Consider the following 13561-nt stretch of genomic DNA (forward strand, 5'->3'; position numbering starts at 1 on the left):
AAAAGTGAAAAAATTTCAGCAATAGCCCAAAGTAATTTCAATCATAATTGTCCAAAGACAATTGACCATTATTACTAATTTTATGTGATGAAAATGGCGTATACACTCACGCGGTAAGACTGGGATCTAATAAAATTTGAAAACGGCGGGAAAAATTGACGAAAACGCACCCTCGAAATTTTCCGAGGTGTTTTTTTATATTATTCTTTGCGATCGAACAGTGGCGCCGATATAGGTTAAATAGCAACGCATGATGATGAACTGGACAAAAAATAAAGTGGAAATTTGCTTTGTAGAGGCGTGCAATGTTTTTTGTAGACAATGTGGTAAAACATGCTGAAACGGCGAAAATGGGCCTAATTCTAGCTGCGAAGCGATTTTGTTGTGAAAATCCTGTGTGCTGATTGGCTTAGAATATGGTGGCGAACAGAGCTCTCAGCCAATCAAAGATTTGACCGCTATGCTGCTCTATACAGCGTATATTTCATGCACAAATTCAAAAGAAGATATCCTAAAATTTTTTGAAACATCAATGTAATTTGTTGTCATAAGATATATTGAAATTTGGAATGCTCATATCAGAAGATTTTTTCGTTATCTAGAGAATTTGTTCAAAATAAGTAATATTGATTCAACGAAGAGTTGATGGATAATTGGTAGATATTGATCCAAGAACTTTCCTTTCAGTTGAATCCTTTAAGAATGCCGAAATTAACAGTTTTGCGGAACGATATATGAAAATTTGATAACATCTACTTAACACCATCAGATCTTTGATCGATGTCGCACAAAATAGGTATTGTTTCTTTTGATTTCATATATAAGTTCAGTTTTAAGGAGTACAATAAATGTTTGGAAATGTCGACCCCCATGTTGGCAACTTCTTGGCTTCCATTCCGAAGCAATGTTTGGAAAAATGGACCCAATATTGGTATCTTCTGGCCTCCATTCCATCATTCCCAATGCCATGCTTTTGGTTTCAATTCGAGGCTTCTGTCTTTTCGATAGAGCTGAGATCAATCTATCTTTGTACCTCTATTTTATCACCTTGATCTATAACCCTATTTCATTTGAAAGATATTTCAACTACTATCCAGCACAGTTACTATGCTTATTACTGAGTTTGTATTTCTCAATATCACCAATACAGTATCGTTATCCTATCTATCTCTTCCTGTTAGCTTCATAAACATTCGATCTATCTCTCTGGAAATTATGTTATACCAGATTTTCTTGGTAAAACATAAACGATAGAAGGAAAAGACCATACGTAACACAATAACAATAATTCAATCATTCAAGAACAAGGCCATATTTCCAACGAAATCTTTCTCAAGGCTATCCCTAAAAAAAGAAATTTAGCCTTGGACAGCAAATGAATTCCAAGCTCCTCGTGTCTAGATTGTTCTTTTACTAAAATTTGGAATTTTAAAGAACCATGTTATTTGTGTGCTTATTTGAGTCACATCAACATATAAATAATGTAAGATAAAATTTAATTCGATGCTTATTTGACATTGTCTCTGAAAATGAAGGAAAAAGGGGCTTCAATAATGTTCTACACACTGGGAACGTTCGTTATATTTATTAATAACTTATAGTTAACTGTGTGCCTACCAGAAGAAAAAAAATTAGCTTATGTGGTGTTGTGTTGGCAAAGGAAATATTTGAAGGGAAAAGTGCATAATCGTGATTTGTATCAGGAGATTGAAAGGCCTCGTTATCAATTTCACCTTACACGAATTGGAGATTAGGTACTTTCTTGTCTTTTTTTTACAAAATTCATCACTATCTGGTATGATATCGAAAGACATTTAATGAATCTACCCACATAGACTGACACAATGATCAATCAGTCGGATATCAAGCAAGGATCAAAATAATTGAATCAGTTCATAAAGTAGGCATAATCAAGATATTTGATACTTCTAAGGAACGTCAACAACTGAGGGAAATAATAAAGAAACGATAAAACAACTTGATCAAGTTACTCCGTGAACCAATTATGAAATTATAGATAATTGCATCAATATCCTGGTTTTTCACTAAGATATCTTTGTGAGTAAACAGCGACATTCATAGACTCATTTACTAGCAGATAAAAGAAGGACATACACTGTAGGATTCATCATCAGATTGAGGTGAAGCTGTATCTGGGAAAGGAAGAAGATTTTAAGAGAAAGAAAAAGTAAGCATTTTTGAATGGACAATGTCTTAGTGTCCAGTATAAAGCATTATTTTAAGTGAACTGATTTCTTAAACGATTTGTACTGGAAGAACAGGTGGCCCAAGAAGAAGATGCGAGAAAAGTCCTTTACTGCTGGTTGGAGAAGTATTATTCCACACGAATAAGATACAGCTCTTTATGTTATAGTTTAACGGATTTTGGTTTTGCATTTCCCCTTTCTAGCTTGAAAGGTCGTAGGTGAAAGGTTTTAAAGGCCAGCGTGTCAGAGGTTAAATTTTGGAAGCAGCTCATAAAAAGTTAAAATTTCAATCGAAAATATAATTTCCGTACTGCAAAGAAACTCTCTATCTATCTTTGATTTGAATTATCTATCTCTTTTTTTCTCTTTACTTTAGTGTATTGAAATTGAAATTCTCAGTTGCAACTTAAAACCATTCTCGATTCAAGTGCGAGGTCTGCCTATACGGCATTGAGCACTATTTGACAGATTTTAGAAATTGCAATTTTCAACCATGGCACTATACACATTTCATTCTAAATTTTTTCTCAATCAAAGTAAAATACTGCTTTATAAGGGGCTGTGTTACAAATTTCCAATAAAAACATTTTGTTTTGAAAAAAAGGAAAAAAATTATTGACTGTCTAAAACTGTTCTAACTAAAATAGTAATATCTCATTATTTCATTAAACAATTATCTATATATTAAGAAGATAAAGACACGTACTGTCCTTTTGCAGAGTTGAAAAATTAACTGTCGGTTCTATATATTCATTTCCTTCTAGATACACTTTAAGATATATTTTCCCCAATTTCAGATATCATGGAGGGTGCAAGTTCGGTTACAATATGTTTAACACTTGCTGTGATTGTGTTCTCAAACATGCAAACACAAAATGCATCAGCCACTTCCTTCAAAAGTATTCTTGCCAAAAACAAAACAGTGGATCTTAGCTGGATCATCGCAAAATACACAGGCAAGTGCTATGGCTTTAAGACTACCATGGCATATGAGAGGCAGGGATGTCGTCCAGTATTCAAATCAAACGTCATTTGCGCTGGCACTTGCCAGTCCATCGTTTACCCATCGGACAACGGCTTGAAAGAGTTTTGCCAGTCATGTCAACCAAGGCGCATGATATGGGAAAGAATTCGGTTTCTCTGTCCGGAAAGCGAAAAGCAGAAAGTCCAGTTCGCCTGGGTTCAGATCGTCGATGCTTGCAGGTGCACAAAAGTAGCATGTGGCATGCAGGAAGATGACGTCATTTGAGTATGAGCACCATGACTGGTAAAGAGGGTGGTTGCAGGGTAGCACATGTAACCCATATTTCTAGAAATTGCTACTACTGCTGGAGATTATGCTAAAATATTCGTAACCAGTAGTGTGCTGAGACACTTTGTAACGTAATGCATGTGTAACTATAAAAGAGGTAAAGAAACGAACTTCCCTGACAAAGGAAAATGTCTACTAAAACTTTAGAGTAGCATTCATGTAATAGATGGCGTGAGAACTGGGGGATGAGGGGGGCACGTAACCCTCTATTTTTTATAGCAGAACTTTGCTGCTTTTTGGTGAAAAGAGTCCTTTTTTTATAAAACATTGCCCCTTTTGCATGTCACTGTAACATAAAAAGACGTTTTTTACATTTGCCCTCAATTTTGATCACTTTGAATGGTAAACTCTTGTTTTACTTGAGATTTTATGAGAATGTTACTAGCTATACATATTTTACCCGATCGTGTTTACAAAAAGGAAAGGATAGTCTAGTAATTGTTTGTCTCTTGTTAGCTCAAGATGCCTCTATACAAGAATGAGCGGTCTTTTGGCTGAATAAATAAGGCATGCATTAGAAAATATCAAACTTGCCATTTGCAATGAACTCTAAATTTAAATGGAGTAATACTTCCCAATATCGAATCATAGTGGTCAAATTGACTGACAGCTATCCCAAGACAAAATGATTGTTTCCTTTTTACTTTGCATTTGTTGCTTTACGATGGGTCTTTTTATCGATTATTTCATATGTTATCTTAAATTTTTAGGAGGTATAATGTATCTCCAGTATTGTTTTTTAGGTTAAACGATGTATATACATAAAGATCAGAGAAAGATCACAGCTTTTGTTTAAAATGTTTCTTTAAAAGTTTTCAGCTAAGCATAGAGGTAATTCCCTCTAATGTTTCTATAAAAGTGTCTCCAATTTAATATAACGTAAACCTCTATTAATAAACCCTTACCTTTTTTATCACAAGTGGACTGCCTGTTTCAATTAATTTCTTTCCCATTGGGGTGCAAAGGAAACGTAGGCGATGTAAGAATGATAAGTTAGGGCATGCGTATTATGCAGCGTTTGAACGTGGTGGTCACATGCAATTTTCGTATCCTGATTGTCAACCATACGCGTGCCAATAATTTCTTAAAGTGATCACATGCACATTAGGATAATACGCAGCCTCTATGTTTAGATTTTGCTCGTTGAAGTTCCAGGATTATATCATTGCACAAACCCTTCCAGTTAAAATGCAAGTTGCTTACCAAAAATGGATGTTACAAAAGGGGGCAACAGGGGAACATCCCCTATCTTTTGCAAAAATGTGCCTCTAGAGGCAATGGCAGTGATAGCAGGGGGACTAAGAGGCTTGAGCCCCCCCCTCTAACAAATTTGTAAAGATACAGTAATATACAAAAAGCTTTTGGGAAGTCCCTTTTTGAGACAAAGCACCCCTTTTCCGGAGAAAAAATGTCAATTTTTCTGAGACACAATGTTCTTTCTCTTGAAACACAGAGTCTCTTCACCTGAGACCTAAGACACAGTGCCCATTTTCCTGAGATTCAGTGCTCCTACCTACCAGGGCCTTACATGGAATCCAGTCCTTCCAACGTCTCTGCACTACAAGGTCTCTACCAATATCATTTCAGCCATATATTTTGCTATGAATTTCAAATTAGTTATTACGTCATTATGACTGACCAATGCCGAGCTACAGATAGAGCAAGTGAGTCTAATAACAACAAAACTTTCCACGTTGTAAAAAGCATCTTGAAAAGCAAGCATTCTTATTTCCGAATTCTAAAAGTCGTTCCTGTTAGGTGCCAAAAACTACTAAGAACATTTTTTAGCAGACGTACATTTACAACTTTCAAATGTTCGCATTATTTTCAACTTGTACCCTCGTGGTCTGTTAGGACATTCTAGAATTACAGCAACATATCTCCATTTTTCAGGGAGACAGTGTGAGCAAAATTGGAGTGGTTCGTGTTCAGACGGAATGGTGAAGGACTGACAACTTCCTCTGCAGAGCTTCAATTGCACAGATTTCGGTTTACATCTTTTGCTCCTTATCGTCTTGTTGAAAAATGCTACTTCGCATGATTCTGACATGAGACTGGATGTTTTCATCAAAGAAAGTGATGGCACGGTGTTGGCAGGGGGACCTTCTTTCCACCTATTCGGTCTTTCATCCGCTGTATCTGGTGCAGGTATTATCCCAGCCATTTCACCATCGGCAGTCTTCGAGATTTTCTGGTTTGCAAAAGGCCCTCGTTTCCCGAATTCTTTGTTTTTCAACTTTTTGGAGTAATTCATCATATCTTGCAATTTTTTGTTTGAGACGAACCTCGCGGGATCAAACATGCCTTTAAATGAAAATTGTGAACCTTGAATAGGCCCAACCTGTCCATCCGAAGCTTCCAGGCTTCCACGCATCAAAATAAAGAAGAATGCAAAGAAACTCAAATGTATTGCTATTGCCATAACGATCAGCAGAATCTGCAGGTAAGAAATGAGAACAATACAGTCTACAGCCTCTGTGGATCAATTTTTTACCTTGGCCCTAACAATTGTTTGGTACTTCAAATGACCGATCAATGTAGACCACCTGCAATCTCTATCAAAGTATCAGGACAAGTAGACGCTACCTATTCTTTGGTAGAATCTGCGCAGTCAGATTAACTGTCACCTGAACTGTCTGTTCCATGATTCAATAAGTATTTTCAGGCTTCCTTGATTTTACTTTTACTAAGAGCAATAAATGTAAGGCAAGCCCAAGGCCAGAAGGGGCTGGCAGCAAGCTCATTATAATAGAGAAAAATGCAGTTGTTAGGTTTATATAATATGTTAATGTTTGTGGCTTTAGCCTTCCCCAGAAAGTTTCTCCAGTCCTCAGGCTTGATTCAAGGCATCTTCTTATCATTAAAATTTGTTGCAAATACCAAAAAGAAAGTCTACAAAAAATTGACAATCAAGAACAGTAGAAATTTTAAACCATACGGTGTCATGCTTGATGCCAATAAAAAAGGGTCTACTCCTACTATATTAAATCAGTGAAGATGTACCTTTCTTCTTTGCAAGAACCAAAGGGGCTTTAGTGAAGTGGTCTTACGAAGACCTTCGTAGTCTCCTTCGAACTATTGCTCGTGCTTCGCTAGACGTCCAGCGTTTGCTTTGCAGCGTCCAGCGCCACCAACTGCATCACCCCATGAGGTTAGACTTTTTATAATGTCGAACAGGCATAATTATCGTGAACGTGGGTGAGTTTTGCATTACTGTAAAATCAAAGCAGGCACTGCTGCCTACACACGTCTTTAGAATTCTCATCTTATCAAAAGAGGTATTTGGTGCCAGTGGAGCTGTTTCAATTAAAGTTATTAATTGATAACTTTTCTCACGGATGCCTGTCTTCAATACATGATGTAATTACTAAAATAAACGATAGGCACGTTGTTTTTAAGGGTTGGAAAGTGGAATCTGAGACATGAGCCATTGGCCTTTGAATTTCTGTTCCTTTGAAACTCGCCCACTGATCCTTAATCTACTCAGCATGTAACAAAGTAATTGAAATAACAGAAACTTAACGTACCTTTTAACCTTTTTTAAAAGATTTTTATCAATACAGATAAGATTGTCGTATAACCTAGATACAGGGTCCCTGCGACGCCATAAGAAATCAGGATAGCAAAACATGTTAAAAAAATTCGAATATGCACTATGAATATGTCTATTATCCTTGAATACCATTTACCTTACATACATAGGAGCATGATTTTCAACTTTTTGTGATCATACAGGGGAACAAGAGGACAGGTAAACATACCTAGCAAAGAAGACAGATAAGCGGCAACAAAATTTTGACTGAAAGAGTTGGGAAGACGTTCAAAAATCCTGAGTGGAAAGTAAGAAAAGTAATGGACCCAAAAAACTACCTTGTGGAATCTCAAAATTTCTGAGCACTTTGCTAAATTTGTTGAGCACTATGTAGAGGTTTTTTCTTTCAAACCCAAATCAAACAAAACTTTTTAAGAAGAAAACATCTAGCTAAAATACAAGATAAAATACAGAGGTGAAGTTCACGATCCCGCCAAACATAGGGAACCATTGGAGATGTATGCACTTGTGTAGAAAGAGATTTTGTAACAAGGACAATATTTCGAACCATGAAACTTTCGAAGAAATTTGTTTTTTTGCTGGCAGTTTAGTATAGATTTTTAGATTGGATCGTCTTGATCTTTTTATCATAGCTTTTTGTCAATCTATACAACATAATGGAAAGTAAAATACGAGAATGTGACAGAAATCTTACTGCGATTGGGTTCTTCATTTGCTTTCATTTACATTACGTAAGAAAAAAATTACATATTTTTCATGGAACGGTACATTTCATGTTTTTAGGGACAATAATCTAAACCATTTACAGATCTTAAAGATTCAACATACGAATTTTGGCAATTATCTACGGCATTGAAATTAATCAAAACTTTTGAAACAAAAAGGCACGAGAAGAAAGAAATAAACTTGGAACCACGAGACATTGAGCTTTTCACATCCCACTTAGGGGAAAGTAATTGTACAAAAACCCCTGGTACACAATGAGAATGTCCGGTACCCAACAAAATAGGTGGGATTTGGGTAACGTCAAGTCGTGCAATGGACCAACTTTGAACATCCGGCTGCACAGACCACTGGGCGCTTTTCCAATCTCTACAGCCAATTTGAATAATATCTCTTGATGACTTGAAAGAAAACTACAAGTAAAAATAAAGTCTACCAGCGAGGCTTTCCATCATTTTAATCTATATAAAGTCTATCTATCTAAATGACGAACTTTGAATATGCTTAAAAAAGGTCCAAAATCAACTCAATGAATGCACCATAGGATAAACTGGGCAAAATGCCACACGAATTTAGCGCTGGTAGTATCAATTAGATGTAAAATCATTGTAGTGCTTCTTTCAAGTGCATGGAGTTTTACAGTCTTAATTGCCACATCTTCTCTACCGATCATGTTGTGGCTTGCAGAGAAATTTAACACACTGGCGGTTTTGCCTTATAATATCTAATAAAATATAGTATTTGCTTGATATTAATAATTTCACAATTATCGCGAACCCGATTCAAGAAATGGTTTTAATCAAGTCCTTGATCTTCTTCCAAACATCAAAAGTGGACTTAAATAAATAATTGCATATCTCTTTCCAAACCAAACTTAACACCCATTACCCTAACGAGTATGAGAAAAGGAAAGCAGAGATTCCGGATCACTGCATAGCCAGCTTGGATTTTCAAAGATCGTTCAGAAAGCGCTTCTCAATTCAGTAGTTCAGATTTCTTTACCTTGGTGTTCCCTGTCTTTACATAACTGCTCTTGCCACCCAGGTATCATTAAGAGTGGCTCTTTCTGCCCATGCAAGTCCTTTTCATTTTATAAAGGTATACCATTATTGCGGAGCGGGATACAAGAGTCTTATTTTCGTGCCTAAAGGTAATTTAACTCATTTTATTTCTTCAAGCTTCTATTCATTTTAAAATCTTGCAACTGATAGAAAACTAAACTCAATTTGGTAAATTTTAGGTGACCTGTGTATTGTTCTTCAAGAACTGTTTCCGGCAATTTTTTTCAGTAAAAAAATCTGAGAAAATGATATGGAGATCCTCAGTTGAAAAATTAGAAACAGCATATAAATTAGGTAAACATCTCTTTAGTTTATCAAGCTTTTTACGGATAGATTAGTTGGCAGTAAACCAGACGAAGAATAAGGACTTTGAGATTCATATCACCATCTATAAAAGTATATTAATGTTTATATTATTTGCTTTGTTTATTAGGAATGTTGGATTAGCAGGATAAAAATAAATAATATTATTGTCAACCACTTTCTTCACTTTCTAGATCAAGAACTCATTTCTTTGTACATTAACATGATAAAAATACCATTATTTGATGCTTAAAGTTTTAATGATATTTGGCCATGTAAAAACCGCTATGATTGGAACATCTATTTATCTATCGAAGCACTAGAGACTAATATCTTTCTGATATTACGTAAAGTATTTTCAGAAAGGAAACAAAACTTTTCTCGGCCCAGCATGTTACAATTCTTTGGCACAACATTGAAGTATCCTACCTATAAATGTTTCTACACTGTTTCTAAGGTAACAGAGGACGGTAATAAAAGAAAAAGCTTGAATCACAACAAGGTGCAACCAGAAAACGTTTTGTATATAGCATTTCAGGGAAGCTAGGCAATATTTTAGCAGCAAGATAAGTAATATAAGAGTTTTTGAGTTCGGTTTTTCTTTGTACCAGTATCATAAAAATACCAATGCAGAAATGAAAGAGATGGTCAAGGAAATTGATGTGAAAGAGAGGAGGACGGGTTTCAGAAGTGTTAAAACACAAATGGTTTAGATTCTAGCATCTAATGAGATAGAAACAAGTTGAATTGACCTGGTACAAATTCATGTCAAGGAGTGGGAGGTTCTTGCAGAGACAAATCTTGGCAACATAACGAAATAGTAAGCGAGTCCTTAAACATTGATTTCTCCAAAATCCAATTACTCCAAACATTCAAGTGTCCTTTCTTGATTTTCCATGCCTAGTATTTCTTTGAATGATGAAATTACAAACACTTGACATGGGAAAAATGGCGTTTTCGAAACCGGATCAACGTTCTCACTTTGTATCCTGTGAAGTTGTGTGATAAGATCAAGATTCCTGCTTTATTCATTTCTTCTAAAAAAATTTCCTAAATTTCTCAAATGCTTGGATTGTAAATCCTACGCATACCAATTCACTTTCATTCAGTCTGCCAACCCACCTGAATTGATCTTTCTGGTTAGCCGGAAGCTTTTTATATTCATATTCAACCTCATTTTCTAACTAAGCAACTCTGCCTACAGGTCTTGCGTCCAGGTCGTGCCTTTCAACCTCCAAATCGGAGGCTACGTCACGAAATAAGATACTAAATTCTAGGTCATGGTCAGCTATCGAATCATATTCGGAACACACATTGTAAAATGTTTTCTGCACCTAAAAAGTGAATACAAGAAAGTTTGTTTGATACATGAATGTTTTCTGCACCTAGAATTGGAAAGTCTCTCACACAGTCGATAAAGGAAGAAAAAGAGATAGTAGGAGTGAAATAATAGAACTAGCTGAGTAGAACATTAGATCTCATCATTCAGAAACATAAAAATTATAAGTGTGAGGTGTATACAAGAAAGTAAAGTATGTTGTCAAGCATAATGTAACAAGACAACTGAGGGCTTAACAGAGGGTCCTGAAGGTAGGACATCAGCCAGGGACGTTGACACAAGGGGCACTAAGGGTACGTGCCCCTAAGTTTGTTCAAAATGCCCCATTTTTAAAATGTGCAGGACGTTTGTGAAATTGTCCGTTTTCTGGGACTTTGTGCCCCTTGATACATGTGCGCCTCCAACTTTGAAATGTCCCAACTTTCCCTATCCGTGCTCCAAGCCGTCTTTTAGGCAGAATCCATTTCCCGGGAGGCTTTGCTTAAACCTCCTTCGCAGTAAGGTCGCAGCAGTAATGCATAGTGGGAATTGCAAAAAGATAAAAACTTTGGTATTCAAAGCAAAAAAACAAATTAATTATGCAAAACAGCGAAATTCCGTGATTTTTGTTCAGTGTGATTGACTGGTTGGCATAAGATTCAATACGAAAATGATTAACTATAACAAATTCTCTGCAACTGATATCAGGTTTCTTACCACTTTATATCACTTCATATCTTTCGTAATGAAATAAATTGCTATAAAATGCCATCAAATCTTTATCCCAGACACATAAGGCCCAAAGAATTTAAATTAATGAAATTAATATTAAAATTCTCCCAAGAAACAGAATCTGGAGTTTGGTCATTATAAAAATTTTCATAGCAAAGATTGCCTAAATATGCCTAAGCTATGATCGAATAACCTGCCAATAGAAGTTGGAACTTCAGGTATATGGTTTCCTATTTTTGGGTTTTACATTTAGTACATTTAGGTTCAAAAACGTTTTCTTACTACATTCTAGTGTTTGCGCTTCAGGCCCAGGGGCCTGCAAATATTGTGAGCCAACTACATAGACGAAAGAGCTAGGGGCACATGGGGGGAAACTTTTCCCCACTTTTCAGAAATCTAAGTAAATTGCCGATCTACAGAGGACAGAGGTGTTCCTTTTTGATATAAATGTGCCACCTAATTTTTAAGATGCTTCCTAGGTCTATGTTTAACTAGATACAGTTTCTTAATTTCAACCGTAGGGGAAAACTAAATTCTATGGAACTAAGCCCAGAATGTTGTTAGGAAAATATGTGTTTCGCACCTTTTTGACAACTAACCAGTTAATATACAGCAGGGTTGCTTACGCAAAAAATGTACGGTATTTGAAATAATTGGCTTGTTTTTTGTAAAAAAACCGGTGATATTAAAGGGAGCCTATAAGCGCTCCACATAAAGATTAAAGGGTGGGGGGTCAAAAGAAGGTTAATTCTAAACTTCTCTCTCTATTGTCAAATTATCACGGTAGTTACAAATGATCAATAACTCGTAAAAAGTTTTTTTAGACTACTTGGAAAATGCACTTAAGCAAATATCATGGAAATAAAAGACCTGCCAAAATTGGGGAGGTAAAGAAGAGAAAATAGCTAAAGACCACTCCCACTCTAATTTTCCCTAACATCGATAATTACCATTAAAGCTTGTTTCTATTCCACCCAAGCTTCAACTACGTAGAAACAAATATTGCCAAAAAACATCCTTTCTGTGCTACCGGAAGAACTTTGCAAAGTCGAGACTTATCAAAAGCCTATATCTGTCTCTCACATTTTAGCTCGCGGAGATGCGTTGCTCGTTACTTGTATCATTTGAGCGTCGTCTTCCTAAGATCTACCAAATCAACACTATCATTAAGAACAGAAACAAGTCTCATTAAAGTCTTTTAAATTTGTCGAAATACTTTGCAGACGAGCATTTGGCGAGCAATTAGTATGTACAATGTTCCAGCACAAATATGATTACTTACCAAGCACTACTTATTTTCACAAAATTGAATGTAACAATGCTGGGGTCATTTCATGTTAGTTCAGGGCCGTCGAAACCGGGGGCTGGGGGCTGGGGGCTGGAGTAATTGTCAAACTGTAGTATATTTACTTTATAACAGTGTACTGAATGAAGGGAATACAATGGGAAGCCCCCCTCTCCGACAGCACTATAGTTGGCACCCCATCATTTCTGATGAACAAGCAGTGCTTGTCCTGAAGACCTCAGGAGACTCAAACATTGCGTGTAGCAGATACCAATTCAAAATTTCTCCTACATTCATTAATATACCACAAATTGAAAAGAAATGCTGTGAAAGTGAAACCTATCTAAGAAAACATGACCGCAAGGACAGGAGGTGGTGGAGAATTACTCTAAACGATTGTGTTATCTGTGAAAATTCAAGTAGATCTCCGCCTACCATTTACGATATGCGTTGAAACTGCATTTTTGAGTATTATAAAACATGCATATTTCATATTTTGATAACAAATCAGATAGATAACAAGATACTTAAAAATGACTAGCACGGTAGGTTCCTATTTTGGGCCACATTCTTATCTTAAAAGGTTCAAGTATATCTCCACCTACTTCTTAGAGCGCATGACATTTGCTTCATCCATTTTATCAAACGTAGGTCATAAACTTGTCTCTGGTGAACAGGAGATCTTCGGACAAAAATGACGTCACTGAGAGCTATGAAATAGCATTGAATTGCGGTCAAGATTACTTGTGTTAGGATCTAAAAATTTAGGGTCACCGAGATAAAAGGAGAAGCTAGGGGCGTTGCGTCCTTCCTAATTAATATATTTTCTTCAAAATCTCGAGGATGTGCCCAGAACTGTCAACAATCTCGGTTTCATCTCGAGGCTACCCTTGTTGCTGGAGAAGGATTAACTAAGAAATGATATGAATGTTTATGAGACAATTTTTAGAGAGTGTATGCGACAGAGTAATTCTTACATCATAAATTACACTCATTGAGACAATATTAATGACACATAAATGGGCTGTAATGGTCGTTGATAGTAGTTGCTGTATAGTTAATGAAGA

Source organism: Rhopilema esculentum, chromosome 12 (assembly GCF_057945365.1).
Source record: "Rhopilema esculentum isolate cy_ngs chromosome 12, ASM5794536v1, whole genome shotgun sequence".
Lineage (NCBI taxonomy): Eukaryota > Metazoa > Cnidaria > Scyphozoa > Rhizostomeae > Rhizostomatidae > Rhopilema > Rhopilema esculentum.